At 39.2% G+C, this 27,555-nt stretch overlaps 1 protein-coding gene across 1 annotated transcript in view; it reads left to right on the top strand.

Annotated features, from left to right (window-relative positions):
• The window catches only part of ghra (growth hormone receptor a), a 313,453-nt gene that overhangs the window by 77,194 nt on the left and 208,704 nt on the right, over window positions 1-27,555 (top strand). The gene's annotated exons all lie outside the window — the stretch shown is intronic.

Below are 27,555 nucleotides of genomic sequence, written 5' to 3'. Positions count from 1 at the left end.
TGCTCATTCGAGTCCCGTATGAGGCACATTACCTGCATTGTGAGGGAGCGTCAGTTACAGCACTACGGCCATGTGGTGCGTTTCCCCGAGGGCGATCCAACTCGTAAGATCCTCATTGTTGGGGACCTGAGTGGCTGGACCAGGCCAATGGGTCGTCCACGTAACACCTGGCTGCAGTAGATGGAGGGTGATTTCCGGAGGGTGGGACTGGACTGCGTGTCTGCCTAGGGGGTTACTAACTGGCATCCTAAGTTGTTTTTTCGCATAGTGGGTGCAGCATTGCACTGTACCAGTGCATGCTCCCCAACTAGACTTGACTTGTTCTCCCTCTGACTTTACCTATTTGTAGCTATAAAATATGAAAAGCACTGTACCTGTGTTGTCCAGTTCTACTTGCTGTAATCTTGAAAATCGTTTTTAATGATTAAATTCAGACTTGCATGGTGAGATAATGTTATACATTAGATAGGTTACTTTTGTTTTAATTCATAACACAAAGTGGACATTCCATATTGCTTGATTGCCATATTGTTAAATTCAGTTTGTTGAAAAACCTTGAAAGAAGCGTTAGAATCCAGTTCAGTGACAGAACAGATGCAAACACATTTGCACAATTTGAAAGGTAACTGTGGCAGAACATTATGTGCTTATTCAAACATGGGCAGCCAAAACACCTTTCCTCTAGTTTAAGTTAAAATAAACTGATAAGGAAGTAACATTGGTTCAGATAAAACTGTGTCATTTTACTACTTTTGATATCAGGACCTTCAGAAAGTGCTAGCAAATAAAAGGTTATTATTTCTGAATAGCAGTTTAAGATTGATAGTGCCCAGTACATACTGTTCTTTCACAATTGCTTGTTTAATCTGTGTCTTTATGGATGCCGCGGTGCTCTTTTTATGCTTTCACATTACACACATACTAAACACTCTTGTAGCAGGTGACTCCATCAATTATATCCCAAACCAGAGATCAGCAGGCTAATCCGCTGGTGTTGAGAAGGTGTCAACATTGTGAGAAACACAGGCATGAGACTCAGCACCCGTCTGAGAGGAATAAAATATAAATCTCCTGCCTGGACCCACAGTGACATTTGCAAACCATTATGTAACCACAGGGTTAGAAATGTACCATTGTACTGACCATGTTGGATGACAATGAATACCGTGCTCTCAACTTTTGCTTTATATAGTGCCTTTCCATAATGAACACCATTAAAAAGTGCCATACAAGTGCATATTTTTAGATTCCATGTCTGTCACAAAGACATTAAATAAAGTCATGTAGTACTGAGTTGGGGGATTGAACAGCCAATTTGTAATTTGGTGTCCAGTCACTCAGCCTAACATTTACTTCCTGCGTGATTTGTTTCAACTAAGTAAACATTTATTGTAGGTTATGAGGCTAGCATTTTGGCATGGAAGTAGAGTGCAGGATAATTTGTGTTACGGAGGGGTTTTACCCAGCTCCCCAGCACACACACAGCCTTGTGAATGTAAAGCAGGAATTTTCTTAATTCCTATCAATCTACAAATGTGTATTAATTACAGTTTATTTGGTGGTTAGCAGAGCAAAACTGGGGCCTAACACATCCAAAAGGTTTGGTGGTGTATATGTTTGCAGGATGTAGACAAGTCTTTGTAAGATGCTCATCTAGATGGTGTCTCGTTGGGAGACAGTATGTCGAACCTCTAAAATGAATTCATGGTTTGCTTTAGATGTATGGAACAGGAACAGAGACCTAACCTAATAAATGCTAAAGGGGGAAACCCTGCTGTTTCTTCAACCTCTGGCACCAAACAGCTACTTGCAATTTCAATTTAATTACCATGTGTTTTAGTCACCGCTTGCTACTTCCACTTAAGGTGTATTAAGCAAAACCTACAGAAAAATTCCTGAAAATAAAACAATATATTGAAAAAATATGGGTGTAAAAGCAGACTACTAGAAAGATCCCATGCAGATTTAGATAGCACTTGTCAATGATACACAGAGAGTGAATGGATATGGATTTTGGAAGTGTGAGACCTCAGCATTGACAGTTGTGTCTCTTTCTCTCTCTCGTATGCAGTAGAACTAACATTTGGGATGTAATATTTGCACAGTTTGGTACAGTTTAAATAATTAATAAATTGATCAATGCCACCTTTTCAGATTCCAAATGCTAAATCAATGATTTGGCTACAAATTCTGCACTTTGAAATATGTTGTCTGTTTTTTAACCACCAGACAGGTAGTATCATTTGAAAGGTGCTAGCTATATACCTTCTGTAACCCTTTTTGCCTTAAATTGTACATGAATCAATAAAATACACATTTTAAAGTAAAAACAATTTTATCTGACATTATTGACAAATTGATTGCTGAAAACCAGTTTTGAATTATCAACTAGCTACACTTACTTAATGTATAAGCTCAATGTTCCTCCTACGATTTTCCTCATTGTTCTCGTATGTTTCAGCATCTCTTGACTATGTCATATCAAGATGCCTTGCTTACCTCCCTTCCGCTTTTTGACTGTCACTAATGGTAGATGGTACCCCATTACCCGCAGTGAAAACATAATTTGTATTCTTGCGAATACTTCACGTCTTTGAGGGCAACTTGGGTTGTGCCTTATTAATATTCAGTGACCCAACATTGGACAGTTCAGTTTTCACTTTGTTGTCATTGAAATGCCCCATTTTAACTCCTTTATTGTAAAAATGTTACAATCTGGAATTTACTTTTGCACTCCTCAAAAGTATCATGTATCATCCTTACCACTGAGCAACAAAAGCCTATCAGATTGCTCAGAGAGACCGGACTCACCAAGACAGAAAGTAGCATTTTATTAAGTAGTAGACTGTAGACTGTGCTTCAGTAAACTTCAACTTATAGTAGGTAGCTGTGGAAAAGTAAATTAAACATTTTATTCTGGCACGAACCAGGAGATTAAAAATATTTGTGGGACATGCAGAAGATTAGTCATAAATAACATTCAGATGTTTGAGGTCAGAGAGACAAAAGTATCAATTATCAAAACCAAAACGGAGTTCAGATATTAAAATCAACAGTTTGAGACAAATGTGTTATAACACTAACAACACATACTTTTTTAACTACAACAATTCCTTATAAAGCAGTATTAGAAAGTCTTAGTTTGCCCAAAAGCCTGGACACCCGAAAATACTTCCCGTCATCTTAAACAGAATTGGCGTGATGACACTACATGCAATGTCAGCATCCAGTACTTGCCTAACAACATTGGGACCAACCATAAACACCATTCTGTTGCAAGAATTATTTAAAAATGGCATAGCCATGATGTATAAAAATGATGAAAAACTATTTCAAGTACATAACAGAATAATTCAAACATATCTAAAATAACTTCTACAGGGAATAAAGCCATAATTCATAACAAACCTATGGACTGCTGCTACTGGCACAGAACATGTTTGGTTCTTACAGTAGATAAATTGCTTGACAGATGTAATTCTTTGCATTTAAAAAAATAAATAACACATAATGACTTTGTGGGATACTAAAAATAATGTACTAAAAAAGCATGTTGGCTCAATGTTGTCTAATTTAAGTTTGTCCAGAGTGCTGTGGGACATCGAGTAGAGATGAAAACAAATTGGGTCAGTTTTTCATATAGCAAGAATTAGGATGATGCAGTATGTGAGTCCTCATGGCTTCTTTTTCAATCTTCTTCTCATGTTTACATGGATATTTGTTACACAGGGCAAACAGGTCAGGTAATTTGGTGGCTTCTTGTAGCATAGTGGAGTGTTGGCTCTGTGGCTAAGGATCTGTGCTGGTATATGGCATGTTGCAGGTTCTAATCCCAGTCCTGCCAGATGGGATCCTATTCCATTGGGCCCTTGAGCAGGACCTTTAACCTGAAAACTGCTCCAGGGGTGCTGTACAATGGCTGACCTAGCGCTCAAACCCCCAAAGGTCATGAGAAAAGTCAATTTCTCCACGGGGATTAACAAAATATATCAAAACAAAAAATTAGCTGTAGTGGTTTGTAACCTGTTTTGGACTGGCCTATGTTTATGACATGTTCTTGCCTTTTACCTTTTACTTCTGAGATTGTCTTTAGTTCCATATAGACCATAAAGAAATAAGCAGAAAATGTACAGTCTCTAAAGTGCAACTCATTTAGCTGGACCATTCACTTGGCCTTATTTATAACAATTAATTTCAGTGGTATCTAGGTTGCATGGCTGCGCTCGGGTCCTATTTTGGGATCCTGAGGTGGTTCATTGTGTGGTTGGTGTAGCAATGTGCTGTAACAGTGCCTGGTCCCAACTAACCAACCAAACAACTACAGGACCTTCCATTAAATATACTGGGGTAATCTCTCACAATGGGTACCTATATATTGTAATACAATAGACACATGCATTGCAGCATTTATTAAAAACATGTACAGACAGAAATAATTAAATGGCAAAATACCATAAAGGCTACATGATGACATAATGGGTAAAGCTGCTGCTTCACAGCACCAGGGACCTTTAGTCACTTCCCAGCCCAGCCAGTGTGTGGGTGGAGTCTCCATGTTGTTGTCCCTCATTGTAGTTTAATTAAAAGCAGTAAATTGGCTTGTTATAAGTTTTTAAATAGGTTGTGTTATGAACTGAATCCCTGTCCCAACTTACGTTCTTCTTCTTGTGTCTGTGGGTGACAGGTAGGTTCTGGCTCTCCCAATCCAGTTCTGCGAAAATGTTAGTAAGAAAGTGTATGCCATTAACATTAGAATAGTATTTTAATATTCTGAAAAAGATTAAAATTAGGGATGGAAATTGATTAAAAAAGTAATGAATTAATCACATAAATGTATGTAATTAATCATGATTAATCGCATCTAACATTAATACACATAATTATAAAATTAATGCAGAAATCATGATATTAACACACACTGGATCACAAATTTAATGTAGAATCGATACAAAGGAATTAAAAAAAATGGCATAGTTTACTTCATCCTGAACTTTTAACAAAATACTCCTTTAGGAAGTACAACCTGAATTTGAATGTCTTCCTAAAAGGCAAGTTGAAAAGAAGGCACTAAGAGAATGAGGCCAATGTATTAATTCTCAAATTGGCATAACATTTGAGACACAGACATGTGAAAGTAAAAATTAAACAATCGAAATGGCTTTTGGCTAATGCACCTCTCTGTACTATCCTGTCCTCTGCATCTCCTGGAGTTCAAAAGAAATACCAACATGAAGCAACATGTGGACACTGGCCAAGATCGGAAAAAAAAAACAAACGCGGTCACTGACTACAACCGCATGAAGGTATGCAAATGAATATAATGTTGCATTGGTGCAACAACGTTTTCCGAAATGTACAATACAGGTCATAAAATTAATTATTCCAAATGTCATATATACCTAAGTCTCTCTTTTTTTGTCAGTGCGGCTTTGACATCATGGATCAGAAGGTGCATACTAATTCAGCTTGAGCGGGAACACTCAAGAATAAAGCTGAATAAAAATAATTCACATCCACAGTCATTCTCAGTCACACACACACCACTTACATCCACGTCCACAGTTTTCCCAGTCCCAGTCTCGTTTGCGCACAAGATCTGACACGGTATTCAAATAAAGAGGGGGTATAACAAAACAAGTTTGTTTGTTATACCACGTCTTTATCAGAAAACTGCGTTTAATCGCCTGGTTTGGTTGTGGGACGGTGTGTGTGGGAGCTTGAATGCGAGTGAGAGAATAAAAACTGAAAAAAAAAATCCTAACTTTGACGAGTACTATAAATTTACAGACGCAAATCAAATCTATGTTTTTATTGTATGATATTAACAATAAGAGCAGCTCTCTACTCAAAATGGTAAATTTGGGAAGCGGCTGATATTGAAAGTGCGACCTCTTGATTGGAAGGCAGCAGTTCTTAGCATTGCACCATGCAAGCTGTCATATCAACTACCTACCGTAACCTGCTTTCTTTTTTCTTCGGTTAAATTCTTGACTAAATATGCACTTGTTTTTTTATACTTGTACCTTTTGTGAAAGTGTTTATTTCATATTTGTATTTCAGGCTTCACACAGTATACATTTCATGTCTACATTTTTTCAATCTTCTAATATATAAAGCAGAGTCATATCTATGTATGTATGTGTGTATGTATGTATGTTTGTTTGTCCACCATACAAATCTGCACCGGGCATCCGATCGCCACTAAACTGGGGATGGGGCTCCTTTGTGACCAGGAGAAGGTCATGGGGTATGTTTGGTTTGGGAAAATGTTCGTGGTGAACCGCAGGGCATCTTTTTACTGACACAACGTTCAGCACACATCCCCGTACTTCTCATCGACAAGATGGCCACACGTTGCAACAGACGTTTACTGCGGCGCCAACTAGCGGCCGCTTTGGTCTCTGTGCGTCGCTCTTTACCCATTTTTCTTTAAATTGCCAACAGATATTGGAAGTGTCCAAGTATGAGAAGGCCGACTGCTTTGATCGGGTGAAGGGGAACTGCTGTATGGATGTAAAATGTAAATGACCAAGTGCGCATGACTGTCTGACACACCCACGTTTCCGCACATCACACTCCCACACTGATAGTGCTGTATTTCATTCGCCAATTTCCGTTATATGGCAGCACATTTGAACAGAGACTCGCATAAAAAAGGCAGCATCCTTTCCCCACCATTTTCCCCACACTCAGCACCGGTTGTATGTCACTTTTCTCTGTAGTTACCATCGCCAACATCCTTTAGAAGGCATCACGGTTCAACATAGACGCTCCTTAGAAGCAGTGCACCCCTCCCCGCCATTTTTCCCAGTACCGTTTCAGTGCTACTCTTTCTCATTGGCTTTCCGTATCTGTGGTGCTATTTGCTCGCTTTCCGACTCACAGTACGATTTCAGTGTTGCTCTTTCTGACTGACTGGTGCTATTTGTTCGCTTTCCGACATATTGTAAATAACATAAATTCATCTCACTGTGGTGCTTATTCCGTACGTAATACCATGTAACACATTATAATTGTTCTGCTTTTCGCTAATATACCCATACCACTGAAAAAAAGACGTAGAATTGGAAGATCCACTTCAGATGCCACAAGAAAGTCCATTTCAAGGGTGTCTGAAATGCCACAGCAGACAGAATCCAGTTTTGAGGAACTTATAATAAAATGTGAATCAGAAAACTGTTTGTTCTATTTCTATGTTCTGTTTCTTTGATTTGGGAAATTCACCGGTTATAGATTCCCAGGCAACGCTGGGTACTCCTGCTAGTTATTACTAAAACATGAAAAATATTTCTGTGTTAACGGCGTTTTTACATAGATTGTTGTCGACACGGAACACACATGAAATGTATGTATTCCAAGTGACAATGTACTTTTTTACCCTATAAAGCTCCAGCACTTCACTCGAAGATAAACACTGAGCACTGAGAAAATTCTTTGCAAATTGAACTGTAGCAGTGGGTGGGGGCATGGGATACCAGGCTGCCTGCTGCTTATCGACACATTTACAGGACAAAAGACGCTGATGGGGAGGTGGTAAACGTTATAAGGTGGGCCGTATTTATGAGTTTTCTCATAGGCCCTTGTAATTCTAGTGTTAAAAACTGACACCGTACATTACTTGGATGGTTATGTTACATCCTTTGCATAAATTAGCAAAGACACTGCAATCTTGAACATGGGTAGGGATAATTATTACATTTCTCTTTTGTAGAATGTTGTCATTATATTAGGGGTCATTCAGCACTGTAAGCTGGCTGGCAGACTGGCGAGTTAAATACAGAAGTACTAAAGACTTGTTTTGGTTTTAGTGCCACTCAAAGGTAATTTATTTAGTACTTACAGTATGTGATGCGACTTTGAGTCTATCTTCATACAGAAACATGAAATGAAAAAAGAAAAAGAGAGCAAGTATAACTTTTACCTTCGCAACTTTTCTCTAGCATTGCACCAGGACAGCCATAAAATTCCCCTCCTGAACCCCTTTGCTCCCACTCCCTGCACCTATGTCAGTATGTATAAATCAAGAAAACGAACTCCAGTGCTATGTATTGACATGTGGTGTATTGTTGTGCCGCCCTCACCAAAGCACTGCCTGAGGTGTTTGCCTCATTGTAGGCCCTGGATGCAACAATACACTTTAAAAAATTAAAAAGGCCACGTTATTTGCAAAATATTATTGTATTAACTTTACCAGACTCAATTCAAATACATTTTACCATGGGCTTTTATTCTAGAAGGTTGCAGAGTTCATGCTAATGTAAATTTGAACTCAATTAAAATTAGAGTAATGCAAACCTTGGTAAAACTTAGTAGAATATGTAAAAACTGAAATCTGTTAATACATGTAAGTATTAATAAGACATTTGCCTTTATGTTGACTTTATATTTTGGAACAATGGTTCCGTTTACAGGCGTAGTAGGAATTGTATTATAGACTGCCTTGCATGATGGAAAGACTGCAACAATGTAAAACAACATTTATTTATATAGCACATTTTCATACAAATAATGTAGCTCAAAGTGCTTTACATGATGAAGAAAAGAGAAATAAAAGACACAGTAAGAATTAGAATAAGACAACACTAATTAACATAGATAAGAGTAAGGTCCGATATCTTAAAAGTTAAAAAATAGCATACAGGGAAATAGGATTCAGGTAATTTGATCAGTTAATACTGGTATTACAAATCTGCTGGTACATAGAAAATAACTTTCATGAGGTGTACAAAATATGTACCACTGACTTGCAAGGGGATTTTCCTCAAAGAGTACATAGTGTATAGTGGCTACCTGAAATATTGTTTACTGTTAACCCAGTGTTGAACCTGCAAGGGTTTACTTCACTTGGTGATTTGAGCTGACAAAGACAGGGATAAATAACACAGACAAATCCTAAAGTTTGTTAAATACTTACAAAGTTAAAAGTTAGATACTGTGAATTATGGGGACATTGATTTTAATGACAAAATACTACATGGGTGGTCTCTTATTTTCTAACACAGTTCAGATTAGATGACGGCTTTGTGAAAGTATCAAACACTGCTTTACAGGCAAAGGATCACTATGATGCTGTCACCCTGCCAGTACACATGTTCTTGCCCATTGTATGCACATGCATGGGAACCAGGATCTCCAAAGAAGCATGACCAAATCAGAGCCTCAGACGTTAGGAGACTTTGAGCTGGAATAATTGGTAGAAATTAAGAAAAAATGGAAAACTGTGCAAAAACACATTCGTTTGGATATTCAACACAACGGATTGGATATGGAAAGTTTGCCAAATATTATTATCGACTATATACCTTGTATATTCCAGCTGGAACCCAGGCTGGCTCTAAAAAAACACAGTCACTTGAAACTTGAAGGAGAAAAAAATCCTCTCTTTCTCTTGAATATAACAAACCATTTAATTCAGCTCTAAATGCTTTGATTCATAGCTTGTCCCGGTGGATAAAAAGATTGGACAGTGCCAAGAGGTGTGCCAAGAGAACTAAGATTTAACAAGCTGTGATGCTATGAGAGTATTGTGCAGCTCATAGAGATAATGTGGTACTTACAAATGTCATGGTGGTTTTCTCACTGCTAAAATTGTTATTATTTCAACCCATTGATTTTGGTATCATCTTTAGCTTCTGGAAATGGTACAGTTGTCTCAAACCATGTCAGCTGATGAACATTAAGTGCAAGTAGATGGACATGATAGTGCAACCTAGTGTTTTAGCTTCTGCTTAGTTTATTGCAGTTCCTGACGAAATCATGGAATTGCATTATACTTAAAAAAATATGGCCAACTGTAATAGGTGGACCAGTTTTGTTTATCCGGTAGACAGTGAAGAGGGTACAATTATGGCCATCACTGTCTAAAGTAACTTTATAGGCTTCACAGGCTCAACCACAATGTGAATCTATCAGTGACTTGCCAGCACTCAGCGAATATGGAGAAATATGTGCCTGCTTCAGACAACTTGACCTTGATGCTACCGAGTTTAAATGTGCCTCGATTTCACTTTTTGTTTTTAATCTCTTATGCGTTTTCATTGACCTCAAAAAAAATGAATACTTTACTCTGAAGGATTTAGGGGTCAAGGAATCATGCTGTCACATTATCACCTGATGTGTGTTGAACATTGCTATTTAAATCACGTTTTTTTGCAATACCCTTTTTTGGGTGGGATGCATAACGTCATTAACAGGCTGGTGGTGTCACTTTCTGGTGTGTCCAAGTTTTGTTTGGATTCAAGGTAAAAGTCTCAGGAGTTACTTTTGGGCATCATGTTGGACCCTGGTTACAAAATCTTTTCTGTCTTTATGACTTTATTTCTTGGATAAGTTTTGACTCCTGTTTGATATCCTGGTTTTCGACTCTCTTGCTACTCCCCCTGACTGTGATTTTGATTTTTATGCATTGAACTTGTTTTTTTTAGATTTTCAATCTCCAGGTAGTTGATAAAGTTTATCGTTTTCTTTTTTTTTCCAGATTACATTACCTTTCAAAACTGCTTCCACCCTATGCAGTCAGTTGAAAATGTCCTGAGTGTATAATAACGTTACTGGGACAATCTAACTATTAGCTCACCAAACAAGCTTGAAGGACTGAATAGTCTACTGTTTTTGGACAATTGTCTTATTTTTTGTGTAATCTACAAGGATATTTAATCAAACGCCAACACCTAGTAGTCAAATGGTGATCAAACATCACAAAATTATATAACTGTGATATTTAACATCTGCCAGTCTTTCCACCTCTAATACATTCTGACAGAGGCTTGTATAACACAAGGCAATGGTTGAAGGTGCAGGAAAGAATTAGGGCAAATTTTATTAAGCTTACTGATGACTACCATTTATAGGTACAGTATGATAGTAATTATAAGGTTAAGTGAACTGTTTTCAGATAATAAAATCAGTTACATATAGATTATATTTACTACTGTTTCAAACTTGGATTGTATTTTACCAAGCATAAGCATGGACTTGTTGTATTTACGTACCGTGTCCTTCCTTCGTGGTGGCTGAGATCAGTATATAGCAAGAATTGAAAAAGAGACATAAATGTTAAATGTACACACCATTAATCTGCTAGGTAGCCTAAATACCATGAAGTCATTCAGTTAAATGGGCGTGACAGTGCTTAACAAACATGAATGAGTGACGTAAGAGTGAGGAGGAAGGCTGGTGAGGACAGGTAGAGAGGAAGAGCTCCTTTGTTGGTATAAGACAGTGCCTGTATTTATAACTGAAATCCACATAATCAAACTCAGTGGGGCAGTTATATTTTTGTTTAATTAATTTCAATCTTGAGACAAAGCTGTGCTTTACTTTTATGTTTGTATGTGTGCTGCATCTGTGCCTTTTAAGTTAAAAGCATCAAAATGAATTTTATCTGAGGCGTGACCAGTTTTTTTATAGTTCCTTTGAGAACTGAGGTTTTGTATAATGTGGCCTTTAAGAAATCTGAATGCAGTCTAAAAGGCCATTCATCCACTTTTTGTTTCAGTTACTATTCGTTTCATAAAGTGAACAAATACCAGTTAGTAGACTTTGCCCCGAACTGCTTTATTTCTTCCCGATAGCAGTTGGGGTGATCCAATGGTATTAATTTATGACCAATTAGATTAGTAAATAACAGTTTAGCAAATTATAGGTTAATATATTTACAGTATAGGATCATTATTGTCATGTGTACAGAGTACAGTGAACATCTTACTTGCCTGTACTAATCAACATGGAATACATCATCATTCTCTGGCACCATGAATATTGAGTTTAGCAATTCGTAATTATTTTTGTTTGCCCTTTTCCATTCCTATTTCAACCAGGACACTGGCAGGTGTTCATTTCTTTACTTATGGAAGAAATATTCTAAGTATAAGTAAGGCAGTAGATAAACATGCAATTAATGAAATACAAAATAAAACACAATTAGGTATGTTATAATTAATAATTGGTAAAGCCTATAATGACACAATATTCAGTTCAATTTATCTATTGCAACATGTGCATAGAGAAGAAAGAATCAATGCTCTCCCTTAACTATTGATACCAGTCAATATCTCAAATCATTAAACAACTACTTATAATAGAATGCCGGACTTCTGGAACATGATGATATGGTCTGCCACAATATCCATGTAATCGGTGAGTTGCATTCCACAAACACAAATCCAGAAGGTGAAGTCAATAAATAGAGCAAAACAAAAATCTAAAGAATCAACAAAAAACTATTAGAAATCACAAGAACTCAACAAACATCCCCAAGCTTGTTCAATGAACCGCAGGGGACTATGTGCTCTCTCAGCCTTTATAGAGCTGAGGGCATCGCCTTGACTCTTGGGGGGGACCGCCTACAAAAACCACAGGGAACATGGTAATACAAGCAGAGATACATAGATAAAAATTCAAACATGAGTTTCAGTAGGTTGAACTATTCTATAACATTTCAGTAATTATTTACTGCTCTGATGCTGATCCTTCTGATCATAAAATACACACAGAGATTGCCACAGGACTTCCTAAAATGCAAGTAACATTATTTGGTAATGTTATAAGGAGAAACAAAAATCATCAAAGACAGTTAAAAATCATTCCAAGTTAAACTTGCTTTCAGTCTCAACCAGGAATTGGCATCAGAACAAAAGAACAGTATTATGGGTTTTAATAAATGTTTATCGACAAATCATTGTTTGTTACTTTATTGCACTCAAACATGCTTTTATCAGTTGTTATGAATTACTTTAATTCACTCAAAAACACCTTTATCAGTTTTTCTGTTTCTCTCTAACATATTCTTAACAAGAGTGACTCAGCTATATTGCATAATCTGTTTTTATTTTTATTTCATTTTTCTCAGTAATTTTATCATTTGGGCACACTCCACACAGCAGAGTGTACATTACACATGCAGGTGGCCTTTGGTCTTGGCTCTTTAAAAAATCTGATTTGACAAACATGTAACCTTGTTTAATTAGTTCAGTTCAGATTTATTGCCACACGTACAGGATTTAATGAACTTTGTATTTGTATACTTGCCCTACATGTCTCGTCTCTCCGGCACAGCGAATCTGGCTCCATTGTTATATTTTATATAACAACACCGAATACAGCAGGGTAAATGTAGCCCGGTCTCTGTTCTGTGGCCATGGTCAGCCTTGCATTGTTAATTTGTTGAACTGGGATCCCACCACCGGAGAAGTTAAATTCGGGGGTCAGTTCTAATTCATTTTAGTATTGGGGAGGGGATGGCTGTGTGGGACTGACATGTAAACTGAAACTGTAAAGGAAGTTACCGTATATTTGTTATCCATTCAGTAAGTTGTAGAGATTCTCAAAACAGTCCTGTTAATAGTGCAATTTAGAAGCTGAAATACTTTTTGTGCTTTAAATGCCCAGCCATTATGAAAACAAAACTCGATCAGAATATCTTAATACTCTTTTGGTGGGAGCGGCATCATAGATGGTGATCAGGTAACCACAGTATGTACAGTAGCATCTCATCCTCCAGACATACTGTCAACATGTGATATTTACCAGCAGATTGACAAGCCATCTGCCTCTGATGTGAAAGTGTCGTTTAGTAATACAGTGAGAAACCAAGTTCTTGGACACAATTTGTCATACATTTCCAATGTAACATATGGTTATGTGCTTTAGACAATAAGTACAAAACCAGGCTGCATGTATTAATGTATTAGTGAAAGTTTTGTAGAGGGCTACTGGTGTGACACTTTGGCAAAGAGTCAGATAAAACAGTTATTGGGAACAAATTTTTCATTGTTTTTATGTTGCCAGTTTTACTGATCTGAGCATTTTAAAAGGCATTGTGGAAGGAGTCCCCTAAACAAAGCTGACCTGGAGCTTTCTAAAATGAACTGTTAGATCTGCATCTCTGTCAGTCTCTGGTTGCTCATTGATGCCTAGGAATTCTGAATACACTGTACATACATTTACTTATTTGGCTGACACCTTTATCTAAGGCTTACAACATTCATGATAAAATTGGTTGCATTTCTTTTGGCTTTCCAATTGGAGAAAATGGCAGGTGAAGTGACTTGCTTAAAGTCACACAGTGTTAGTAGCGGCATTTGAACCCACAAGCTGAGGGTTAGAAGCCCAGCGCATTAACCACTACACCACACATGAGTGAGCTTCTTAGTCATAGGCATGTGTTTGCTCAGGTCTTGTGAGGACATATATTCGTATAAAATAAAACATAAAAACCCACATCTCCACTTCTAAACAAAGAGTCATTATGGCTTCTCTGGATAACTATTATTATCCCATCATGGGCTTGTGAATATGGAAAGCCCCGACTGGTCATTGGCGATAAAAGTGGAGGAGGAGAGAGCTAAAATTATAAATAAAAAAGCACATTAATTGTCTTATTTGAAGCTTTACATATTCATTTTTTTTTTTTTATAAACAGGATTTTTTCTTTTGGATAGATTTCTGTTTATTTTCCCAGAAAAAGTTTGTTCATTCTATTGTACAGCTTTCAATATTTGAAATGGTAGTTCACTGCAGTGCTGGAGTCAATGTGCTTTCTTATTCCTGTTACCCTTGCTTTAATATCTTTGCAACTGAAACTCTAAAAGTAACCATGACTCTAAGTGAGCACGACTGTTCTTTGTAAACTCAACTGTAAGTGGCCACCGATTATGCTCTGAAATAAATAAATCCACCTTCAAAAAAGAATGTGCGTCTGATATGTCTCTGTCATTCCAACAGATGGTGCATCACAAGCATTAACCCTGCTTCCACGAATCCCATACCAAATGACAAATAACAGAGACCTATGTATTACATTTGTCATTCCAACAGATGGCGATTCACAATCATTTGTAGTAATGCATATTATTGGAATGACAAATGCAGTACATTTTATTACTACATGCATTGCAAATTGCATTCCAATAGATGGTGCACTGCAAACATTACTTAGATTTCAATCCGTCTTAGACAAACAGCTGAGCTAGTAAATAAATAATGAAGCACTCATCAGAAAGTAAACGGGACTGCTTTGTTAGTTTTTTAATAAAATGTGTTGTTTTTTAAGCTAATATTGGTAAGCTTCTAAAATCAGATGCAGTAATTCCTTTAAGCCATTCACCCATTGCATAAGTGATCGATTGGTTACTGACATTGAAAAACGTTCCTTGCTAAACGTTTCACCATTACGTTGGGCTTCTTTGTCTGGTGTTAAGTGTGCCTTACACTTCTGCATATATTGCCGCTGCCACGGCTACTTCTGTGCTGGTTTGCCCACACTGTGAAGATGCACCTAAGGTTATTGCAGATGTGCCCTTGTCCCAGGATCAGACAGGTCATTTCATGGAACTTATTATCCTTTCCACATGTTGTCATGGATGCCAGGGACGACGACCCGGCCGGGACTCCCTGAAGGACCGGAAGAGGGTCTACGCCCACCCTGGATCACGTGGGGGCCGCCACCCTGGTTGCTTTGGGGGCCACGGGTAGAGGGCTTGGAAGCCCAACCCTGTAGGGGCCCGTGGTCACCGCCAGGGGGTGCCCTGATGCCTTTGGAGCCCTGGACCTCAGCACTTCCACCACACCAGGAAGTGCTGGAGAGAAGAGAAGAAGGGACACCCGGAGAGCTTGCCAGCACTTCCGCCACACAGGGGCGTGTCGGCGGGTGATTGCCGGGGAGCACCTGGAACACATCTGGGTGTGGATAAAAGGGGCCGCATCCCTTCATTCGAGGCTGGAGTCGGGTGGAAGCAGGACAAGGCAGAAGGAGCGAGAGTGGTGGCAGCCCGAAGAAAGGCAAGGTGTTGTTTAGCCAGGAGTTTAGGGGGTTTTGTGTGTGCACTTAAATCTTGTAAATATTGTAAATAAACGTGTGGTGGTGACTTTACAACATGTCTGCCTGTCTGTGTCCGGGCCACGTCCACATCGTATTCAAACTAAGGGGAGGAACCAAAGTCCTACAGGATGGAATCAATTCTGATAAGGATATAACTTACAGATTCCACATACTGTAGGTGACACTGCTGATTGGAATGAAACATTGTGAGTGCTACCACTTCAATTAGTATGATGCAGTAAACATTTCTTAAAGTCATTTTTAAAGCCTTCAGGGTACCAAGCCTTTTCTTCCTTCTAGCATCAATCATTTCCCTGATGGCAGTCCCCCGTGCCACTCTCTGCCCTCCCCACTAGACTTAACAGTCCCTCAGTTGCCAGGCCTCACCCTGGCTGGGATGCTGCAATTTTATTCAACATACCCTTTGCTGAATTAATAACAATTTGTAATATGAAAATGGGACCTGTATTGCTTGTTGTGACCATGTTCTCTTTGGGGAGGTGGAAAGGAAGGGTGAGTTGGCTGTTGCTTGGGTTCCTTACAATGATTCATAAACATAAAATTTACATTTCTCTCTATTATAATAAAAATCCTTTTTTAGAGAGATAATTTCACGTCTTGAGAGATGAGACTTTGTGCCAAGAGATTTAATCACGCCTGGGGCCGGAAATAAAAGACAAAGAGTAGATGACAAAGTAGAACATTGTAAAGAATTCAAAAACGTTGGTGCAATACACATGCAGAGCAGGTTAGAGATAATGAAAGTACTAACATTTGAAAGTCTCAAAAAAATAATAATAAAGATTGCATTAGTGCAAACAAATGGAAATTATTACTCGGTGAAATAATGCAACAGCGAAAAGAGATCAAATATATTGTTTAGATTTAAACTTTAAGTCGGAGACTTGTAGATCATCTAATTCGTGTTGCCATCAGGGAAAAGTAGTATTTCTTCCCAATGAAGAGAAGTAAAAGATTTGTTGTTTGGTGAATGTGAAATCCACATATGTGGGCAGCAGAGACCCAAAGGCCGGGGGGGTTGGCAAGCGAAACAAGCAGGGGACGAAGCCCCCTAGTTTTACATATTTTTACATTCTCGTCTATTATGCTAGTATTACAATACACCCCAATGTTAATACGTCTTATTCTAGTTCCACAAAACTAACAGAAGACATGATCAAAGCTGCACAGTAATATACAAAATATCCTTCCTCATTTTGGGGTATTGGGCTGGCTATTCTCTGTCTAAGGGACCGTATCATAAATCTAAATGTGATCATTTGGAGGTTGTATACATGGATGCAGCAAGCAATGTGGCATATGTACAGTAGATTCAGACCCCTTCACTTTCTGCACACTTTGTTGTCTTGTATCCATGTTAAAGCTAAATTTTTATTTACCATTTTTGCCCATTCATCAATCTATACTCAATACACTTTAAACACAATAAAGTGTGCAGAAAGTTAAGGGGTCTGAATACTTACTGAGTCCACTGTACACACTGAAATATGCCAGAGCTTCTCAATTGTAGGCATGCGATGGCTCAGGTCTTGCCTATTTTGAATAGAACAATGCAACTTTTTTTTAAATCTGTACATAATTAAAGCCATCTTGTATATAGCGATTGAATATATGCTGCTTTCTTCATTACTTTTCTTCATCATCTGCAGAATCTGAATGATTGTCTTATTGTGGTGCTTTATTGTTATCTTTTTTTCTTTGCTGCACTTGGAAAGTTGTCTTCAGAATTAAGTTGTATGACAATAAATAAACTCAAACTCAAACTGGTGATTCACTGCAGTGGATTGATGTACAGCTAACCAGTAATGCACCGTATGTGCAACAACTTGCACAATGTGTTGTCTCTACAAGTCAGTGCAATGAAAAATTAGTTTTGTCAACAATACAGGACAGGTCAACAATAAAGACTAAATTGGGACATGTAAATAGGAGACGATTTAAAGGATCGAATGTCAGACCACCAGATGGAATTGCTAAGCACGGGTTTTTATTTTAGAGCTCAGCAGGCCATAAAACCAGCTTTTCTCTTCGTATATCTCAACTAGTGTGTGCACCTGTACAAACTCCATATCCCATCATGCATGTTTTTAAACTTAGGTTTAGTTTATTAGTGAATAATTCCATTAGAATAAATGAGTTCATCCATCCATCCATCACGTGGGTCTGCCAACACAGGGAGCAAGGCAGGAAACAAACCCTGGCCAGGGCGCCAGCCCACCACAGGGCGCGCACACACACACACACACAAAGCACACACTAGGGACAATTTAGAATCGCCAATCCACCTAACCTGCATGTCTTTGGACTGTGGGAGTAAATTGAAGCACCCAAAGGAAACCCACGCGTACACAAGGAGAGCATACAAACTCCATGCAGGGAGGACCCGGGAAGCAAACCCAGGTCTCCTAACTGCAAGGCAGCAGCACTACCACTGCGCCACCGTGCTGCCCATAAATGAGTTCATCCATTACTAAACCCTTTTAATCCATTTCACACTTCAAAAAAAAAACAAGTGCTTATTCCTAAACTATCCCAGGATGAGACAACAGTTCTTTACAAGGGACATGTTTATTCACTCTGGGCCAATTTACATTGCAAATTCATCTAGCACTCATTCATATAAATCGGTATTTCCAAGCTAGCCAGCTAGATTAATTTAATAACATTTCTTCTTATTCATTTTTATTTGCAACTAATTTGATTTATGTCATTACGTTTCTTATTACACATTTTTTATGGTTAGAGTGAGTGTTAAAACCTGAATCCAGAGTTGGCTACTTCTAGTATTTTTATTTAAGACGCATTTCCCTAAGTAAATCTAAAGCAGGAAGAATGTATGGCCACTATCTGGGGGCTATCACTGCTTTTTGCAGCTGTTTTGAGGGTCATATATGGAATAAAAACTCTTATTATTACTTTTGTAATTGTGCAAATCATAGCTACACTGCAAAAAATGCATATGCAAAAACTAGGCAAAAAAGCTTTAAATGAGAGTTGTTTTGCTTTTATTTAGCAAAAAAATCTGCCAATGGGGTAAGCAAAATTTACTTGACAAGATTTCTCAAAACATGCTAAATAATTGTAAATACAAGTTTTTTGACAAGTCAATAATTCTTACAATAAGGAAAAAAAGATTTAACGTCATGAAATAAGTACTTTTCACTTGCGTTTTTTTCGATTTTGTTTTTTGCAGTGTAGCTGTCTGGCGCCCTGCCCGGGGTTTGTTTCCTGCCTTGTGCCCTGTGTTGACTTGGATTGGCTCCAACAGACCCCCGTGACCATGTAGTTAGGATATAGCGGGTTGGATAATGGATGGATGCCTAGCTGTGTAAAATGTGGTATTCCTTACCTGAGAAAAAGGAGATTGAAGGCAGTGACAATCAGAAATGGGAACCACTGATTCTGACCAATAGAAAGTCTTTGGGGTAGTGATTGGTGGAGCAGTGTGGAATTAGGCAACAAGCCTCTTTATAAATGTTCCTAATTTTAAAAAAAATGAAATCAGTCTATTGCTTTTTTAACCAATTAGAGGTGAAAACAGAGCTTCCCACCCCTCAGCTTGAGGATACACGTTGCCGGCTACAGATTGCCAGATCAAAAGAAAACAATCTAGTACTTTGATCAAGGGCAGCAAAACGGGGACAGAGTGTTTTTTTTTATTGTCAATAAATAACTGTAACTCCTCTTTTTTTTTAATAAACATGGCATATTTAAAAGATCTATAGCAAAATAATGGAGTTGTCAAAGAGAAGGAAGTTCACATTTCTTCTCCCATTCAGTGAAATGCAGTAAAAACAAAAACGTAATACCTAAAGCATACAAATTCATCCATCTCTGGAAGCAGCTTCATCAATTCACCTGCAGATTTGTGTTGTGCTGCCACCTGCACACTTGACCGAGCTGCCTCCCTGAAATAAGCCTCTGGACATATTTTCCCAGGTGATGGGGCTTCTATTCACTCCTGCAGGAAAGGATATGGAATAACATCAGGGACCTTGAACAAGTCAGACATTTGAGTTTCAATGTGCAGGCAGAGGTTGCCTTTTATTTTTGATTAACAGGGTAAACATCTGCTAATCAAAAAAGCTCAGAAAATGAAATAATCTCCCTAGAGAGTTGTCATGGCACATGACTCCATCCCGTTTGATGCCCATGGTCTATGTTCTCCTTTTTATACTGAGTTGGAAGTAGTGTGTGAATTTCAAAAGTTGGAAGCTATGGTGAAGAATGATGGGCTGAAGAGTTTGGCATCTGAAGCCTAAGATAATATTTGAATTACAATGCGTGAAAGAAAACATTATTTTTCTCTGGTGATAGCTAGTGCTTAAGGATTAATCAAATACAAAAGAAAAAAAAAATTCTAGAAACAGAAGAAAGTTGAAATTAAGCACTTGTGGCATGGTGGTGTAGTGATTATTGCTGCAGCATTGACAGTCCAGAGTACTGGATCCAGATTTCAGTTTGGATCAGATCTTTTAAGTATATGCACATCCTTCCCATTTCTCTGTAGATTTAGATTTGTTTTTTCTCCAACATCTTAAAAGATGGTTCTGCATCCAGTTTGAGTGTGGATGCAACTCCCTGTCTAGAAAGTGACATCGCTGAGTTTATGTCATTTAATCCTTCCACCCATCTATAGGGTGGTCCAGATCTAATTATGCAATTTTCATTACACTATAACTTATTAAGTTTATTACATAGAAAATCACCCGAAAAATCCTGGACCATCGAGAAGTGGGCGAACTGACGACATGAAGAATCATCTTTGCACTGAACTGGAATTGTCCCCACATAAATCAAAGTCATCCAGACGATCTGGATCTGCATAATTAGATCTGGACCATCCAGTATTTCTTTTAAGAATCCACTTATGACGTTATGTTAATATGTAGATAACATCTGAGTAGGCCTGTGTGAACCTATTGGCCATCTTCTCTATTAATGTCTCCGTGGTTTATTTTTACAGTAGTAGTTGAATACAATCGACTGAAATGAGTTTCTTCCACAGGGTGTCTGGGTTTTCCCTTAAAGATAGGATGAGAAGCTCAGTCATCCGGGAGGAGCTCAGAGTACAGCCGCTGCTCCTCCGCATCGAGAGGAGTCAGATGAGGTGGCTCGGGCATCTGATCAGGATGCCTCCTGGACGCCTCCCTGGCGAGGTGTTCCGGGCACATCCAACCAGAAGGAGGCCCCGGGGAAGACCCAGGACACGCTGGAGGAACTATGTCTCCCGGCTGGCCTGGGAACGTCTCGGGATTCTCCCAGAAGAGCTAGAAGAGGTGGCCGGGGAGAGGGAAGTCTGGGCATCTCTGCTTAAGCTGCTGCCCCCGCGACCCGACCTTGGATAAGCGGATGAGGATGGATGGATAGTCACTTTTTGTTATTATTATTATTGATATTGTTATTGTTATTATTATTATTATTATTACTATTATTTGTTTTTTTCTCTGTAAAATGTTTGTTATTGGGTGGAGTTGGTTGCAGATAGGGGTGTCACTTGTAGAGAAGTGGATAAATAAATAATGTAATTTAAAATATTATATAATAAATAAAATAAAATAATGTAAACATACAACCAAAAAGGAATACATGGAAATAATTTTAAACTGGATTGCAATAAAAGCATACCCACAAAAATGGCATGCATAGAATTTTAAATTCACAGTTAGAAAAGGCTTGCCCCCACAAAATACATACAAATTCTTAATCAAATCACATTTTCACAGTCTTCTAATAAGAAGGAGGTCAAGACACTGTTGTTTGCTTTGATAATTACTGAAAGGGGGTGATCATTGTGGGAATATTTGTGCTTTGGTGGAGAGGGTATGTCATGTTTTTCCTAAATGCAATGTCAGATGTATGTCCTAAAACAACTCGCAAGAAGTTTTAGAAAGAAGTGTGATCAGCCGTATCCCAAAGTTTGTTGTGAACAATGAAAAATGACTAATTATAGCTTTTCCTTTTCTTTATAACTTGTTGTTAGAAGTAGACTTACCTGTGAGGTAGGCAAGGAGGCTCTGGGAGAAAGACTGTAGCAGTGGCATTGAGGTTAAGTCAAATGTGGAGACGCTGCTGGTGGTTCAGTTGAGGCAAAGAGGCCTGTCACCATTTTGAACTTTTGTGCGCTAGTGTGCTGACAGCCCCCTGCTGTTGCTTTGTGGCATGCTGAGGAAGGACATACTGTTGCAGCAGGGTTTCCAGCATGAAGAGACGCACATAAGCCGTGGGTGAAAGTGGCCTTAAGAGACTTAAAAGTCCCAGAGTGAAAAATTAAAGCAACTTTAGGAAGTTGCCTGAAGTTGGAGGAGCATGCATGTGTGTGTGTGTGAGTGTTACAGCAGCCACACACACGTGCGAGTAGAGACACCTGGAAACAGAGAGACTTCTGCCTGGAATGAAACTACATGGGAGGAAGGTCATAGGTGGCATTGCTGATTGAGTTATGCTGGGCCGTTGTTGGTGATTGGCTAGATAAACTGGCCCAGAATATAAAACTGAGAGATGCCAAGTATAGGTCATCTTGTGACCTTCTGATGTTAGAGAGAAAGGTATTGTAGGGAGAGCATGGTGTAGTCCTATTAAAATTTTAATCCTTTTGTGACGGATGTCTGGGGCCTTTTCCCAGATGTGAGGGCGTCCTAAGGAAAGGACTCGGCGAGCAGATGTACACAGGACACTGCCTCCCCCGGAGCACTAGATGGCACCTGTCTTGGGTTGCAGTGGCACCTTGGATCCCCTCAGGCCTCCATGGGATTTGGAGTCTGGCACAGACCTGCTGGCTACCGTGGAATCTGCCAGGGGACCTACAGAGCCCTACTTTGGGCTTTCACCACACCTGGGAGAGATTTCAGACCTCACTAAGAGTACTCCCAGGTGCAGTTTAAAAGGAGCTGCCTGCCTGCATTCTGACAACCAGAGTTTGGGGGAAGAGGACGAAGCTTGCTGGAGGAGGAGTGGATGCGGAAAAGAGACAAAAGAAGAAGAGAAAAGAAAAGAAAGTGCTGTGTGTTGTAGACTGTGCTGGGTGCTGGTGGTAAAGCGTCTTGCACTGAAATAAAGCCTTGTGTGTTGCAAAGACTTGTGGCTGGTGTCTGTCTGTGTTGGGTTTGGGGAGCTTGTGTGCCCCCTTGTGGCCAAACTTTGTATATATTTTGAGTTTTCCACTGAGTTTTTGTTCCTTGTGTTTTTTGTCTTTGTGCCATTTTTTCACTTTTAATTTGATAACTGTTTTTTTTCTGTCCTCTTGATTTTTATTTTGTGAGAAGGATGATTAAGAAGAGTCATCTGATTGTTTGTTTTTGTTAATTTTTTCATCACATTTTATTTGTGACACTAAATACTGTACATATTCACTTGCACTTATTTTTGTTTGTTGTATAAATTTATTTTGTGTCATTGCAGAGGACTACATTTAATTTGAAGTGCATGACACAATATTTACCATACAGCAGAAATAATCACTACACCACCATGCCACATGTACTTAATTTTAACTATCTTTTGTTTCTAGAACTTTTTCTTTTTGGATTTTATTAATCTTCAGGCTCTAGCTATCACCAGAGAAAAATGTTTTCTTGCATGCATTGTAATTTAAGTCTTTTTTCACCATGGCTTCCAACTTTTGAAATTCACACACTACTTCCAACTCAGAGTAAAACAGAGAAGATAGACCATGGGCATCAAATGAAATGGAGTCATGTTTCATGACAACTCCCTAGGGGAATTCTTTCATTTTTGGAGCTTTTTTGTTAAGACTAATTTGAATTTCTGTTTTTCATTTACTTTTCTTTCATAATAAACTTCAGTATGACCAAAGTTTGTTTAGTTAACCATAAAATAAAAAAAAAAAATACTTAAATGTGTTGCTTCAGAGTAAATTGTCATAGCAGTATGGGTGTTGTGAATGTAGATGTATGTCTTTACTGCATCAGTTTGTCTGTTTGTCTGCTGTCAGTGATGCCGGGGTGACAACCCGGCCGGGATGCCTTGAGGGACCAGAAGAGGGCGTGCGTCCATCTGGGATCACGTGGGGGCCGCCACTCTGGTTGCTTTGGGGGCCACGGGTTGGGGGCTTGGAAGCCCAACCCTGTAGGGGCCACGTGGTCACTGCCAGGGGGCGCCCCGATGCCTTGGGAACCCTGAACCTCAGTACTTCCGCCACACCAGGAAGTGCTGGGGGGAAGAGGAGCAGGGACACCTGGAATGCTTCCGGGAGTACAGCCGGTACTTCCGCCATACAGGGGCGTGTCGGCGGGTGATTGCTGGGGAGCACCTGGAGCATATCCGGCTGAGAATAAAAGGGGCCGCCTCCCTTCATTCGAGGCTGGAGTCGGTGGGAAAAAGGACTAAGCAGGAGAAGAGAGTGTGGAGGCGGTCTGAAGAAGACATTGTGTGGTATTGGCCAGGACTGTGGGTACTTTGAGGGGTTTGTGTGCACTGACATTGTAAATAAATGTGTGGTGGTGGAAACCAACATGTCTGCCTGTCTGTGCCCGGGTAACATTCACACTGCTTATATATATAGTACTATACAAAAGTCTTGGGCCACTCGCGAAGATTAACGCTAATTATCTAGGCAATATGTTTTTATTTGTTCATGAAAACACTGTATAACATTAGAATAAAAGCATAAATTCATTCAGCTTTTCAATAATAACAGAAAATAACAACAGTGTGTTGCATTTTCAAAAACAGTCACTGTTCTGCATGGTCTATCGCATAGATTGCAAAACTATAGTAGTTGGCTGTTGTATGTTTTTTTCAAGCCGTCCTGTGGTAACTTCTTCCAAGTTTCCTGGCAATTTGTGCCATAGCTCTTTTGATGTTGGCTGTTTTTTTTCTTTTCACTGTTCAAGTGATACCACAAAAGCTTCACTGATGTCAAAATCAGAGCTCTCGAGTGGCCCATCTAATTCTGTTAGTGTTCCATCTGCAGATTTTCACTCCAAGTTGGCCTTAATTGAGTTCCCAGTGTGTTTGGGATTGTTATTGATGAAATATGACATTTTTGTATATAGGTCATTCGCCCAAAGTTAACAACTAATGAACTGTAATCTGTTTGTCTCTCAGAATTCATTATTCAATCAATTTTGAGCATATTCCCTACACAGTTGGCTGTTATGTATTCCCAGACTATGACAGAGCTGCTACTGTGTTTCACAGAGAGCTGAAAACAGGCATTAATGTACGTCTCACCAACTCCTCTTCTGACATACTGGTGTGTTTGTAAACCAATGCTTACTCTTTTCTGATTATTGCTTTTCTACAAGGTTTCTTAGCTGCACCATGCTCACTAGATTTATAATAGGCTGGTCTGCTCTTATTAATCCTAAGATTAACCCACACTCACACAGAAAGACCCACACATACATACACCTTAGCATTAATTATGAGTGACTCCTGCACAGCTTATTACTCCTCAGTACTCCAGGCAAGGTCTCACTAGCTTTGGTTGAGGACACCAGATGGGCATCTGCTAGAGGCACTAGATGCTGATACAACTTATGTATGGCCTCTTACCTATGGTATATTAATATATCCCATGCTGCTCACTGCTGGAGCTGTCCTTTTTCACCCGCTAACTCTGTGGCAAAGAAGTGGCAAACTTTAATCATTCAAGAAGGGTAGACAAAGTACGGACTCTTAAAGCAAAGCAATATATATCAGCAAAAATGACTAATATCAAAGTCTACGTACAAGGCATTAAGTAGATATGTAGACAGATAGAACAAACAAACTTATTAGCTAAATTTATTTGTACCCAGGGAGACATTTTGCTTTTTTACAAAAGCTGTTTAAATAAATAAGTACATCCCTATCTTAAAGAAAAAAACTTAAACAATATTTTCTGTTATTATTTAAAAACTGAAGATTATCACCAAAAGAAGCATTGGGGAGAATGACTTGCCTTCAGGCAGCTTGTTTTGATTCTGAAGTCAGACTGATACATGGGCAGTGACTCTTGGGTCCAGCTGAATGGTGTTGTGTTGCCCCGGGTGCGTGCAGCTCTGGCATCTTCTGTATATTGGGAGATTGATAAACACAACTGATAATGAGGTTACAAACAACAAGTTACTAGTTAAAAGCGCTTTGTGCATTTATTAAAGCCAAATATGGTGTCCACATCAAAGTGCGGTGCTGTTCAAAATCTTGGTAAATCATTAATCTATAAAAACTTTGTCCGTGAAGAAGTTAAAATCAATCGATAAAAAGGGCAATACCAGACCATACCATTCTTTAAGATAGATTAATCCTGAGCAAGGTCTCAGAGTGCAGGAGCTTATCCCAGCAAGCACAGGGCACAATACAATCCCTGGACAGGGTACCAGTCCATCACATGGTAAACACATTCACACAAATGAGTGTCGCCAGTCCACCTAACCTGCACGTCTTTGGACAGTGTGAGGTAATCAGAGCACCCGAAGGAAACCCACAGAGAAACAGGGAGAACATGCACGCTCCAAACAGGGAACACCTGGGACATGAACTCTGCTTTCCTTACTGCGAGGCAGCAGCACTACCACTGTGCCACCCTTAAATAAAGCAATAAATAGCTAAAATCAAGAAAGAATTTGTTAAAATCAATTCCTTCCAATGCTCTCTCAGTACTTTCCTTTCTCCGTTCCTCTCTTACTAGACTCACCCAGCAGGCATACTCGGCACTCACCAGTGCTTGCTGCCCACTTTTGTCCCAGCCACCTCTGGCAGTATCTGCTGAGATGCTCCAAGATGAACTTCATTGTGCTACTACTTTCCTTTGGTCTGGGAGAAGCCCTGGAGCATGCTATCATTCCTGCTCTATGAACAAACATCAGGAGGGGTTGATCCACCTCGTAACAACTCTGCTTGCTCTCCTTTATGGAATTTACCCGACCGCTCACCTCCTTCTACCTGCACTGGCTCCAACCCGATCCTACACTGTTTTCTTACTCTCCCCTTGATCACTTCCTCAATTTCTTTTTCTCCCCTATCCTTGGTATTCTCACCTTTTTTATCCATGCAAAGTACAGGTGCAACAAACAATCCACGGAGCCTCAATTAGGGATGGCTGTACTAACTGCACTTGCGCACGTTAAACACAATTACCTAATTCTAGTGCTGGGCGGTATACCGGCTCATACCAAAAAACATTTTTTATTTTTGTTATGATATGGATTTTTCTTATACCGGAACACCGGTTTAAATAGCCTAGAACAACGTTCAGAACGTGGCGCAGCCGGTGGGGACCTTTTTCATTGCTGCACCGCTAAACAGGCATGCTGTGGAGTACATGCGTTAGTGGAGGTATTGAGCGGTGCAAATGGACAGAGAACATTCCTAAACGGAAGCTGTAGCAGACGATAAAGTTGAACATGATGACACAAAAGAACTTTTTATGAAATAAGGTGCCGTGTCTGTTGTCTGAAGATACTTTGGTTTTAAAAGTTCGGATGTGGACCATTATGTTCAAATGTGTGAATACTGTTTCTATATTACTGGATAATACTGCAGGCCAAGTTGTACTTGTTTTATTTTTGTTTTCAATACTGTGTAATGTACATGGTTACTGTGTAATAGTGTGACGATGCCGGTCCCCTACAGACTCCCTCTTCCCACATGGGAGTCTGTTGAACCAACACTGTTGATAGTTATGACCGAGATGAGCTGAGAAATCTCATTGAAGCTAGGGGATGGTGGAAAGTGCTCAAGTGCTTTTGTTAAAAACAGTCAAAAGT

This window comes from Polypterus senegalus, chromosome 7 (genome assembly GCF_016835505.1).
Source record: "Polypterus senegalus isolate Bchr_013 chromosome 7, ASM1683550v1, whole genome shotgun sequence".
Lineage (NCBI taxonomy): Eukaryota > Metazoa > Chordata > Cladistia > Polypteriformes > Polypteridae > Polypterus > Polypterus senegalus.
This window is presented reverse-complemented; position numbering and strand designations above follow the sequence as displayed.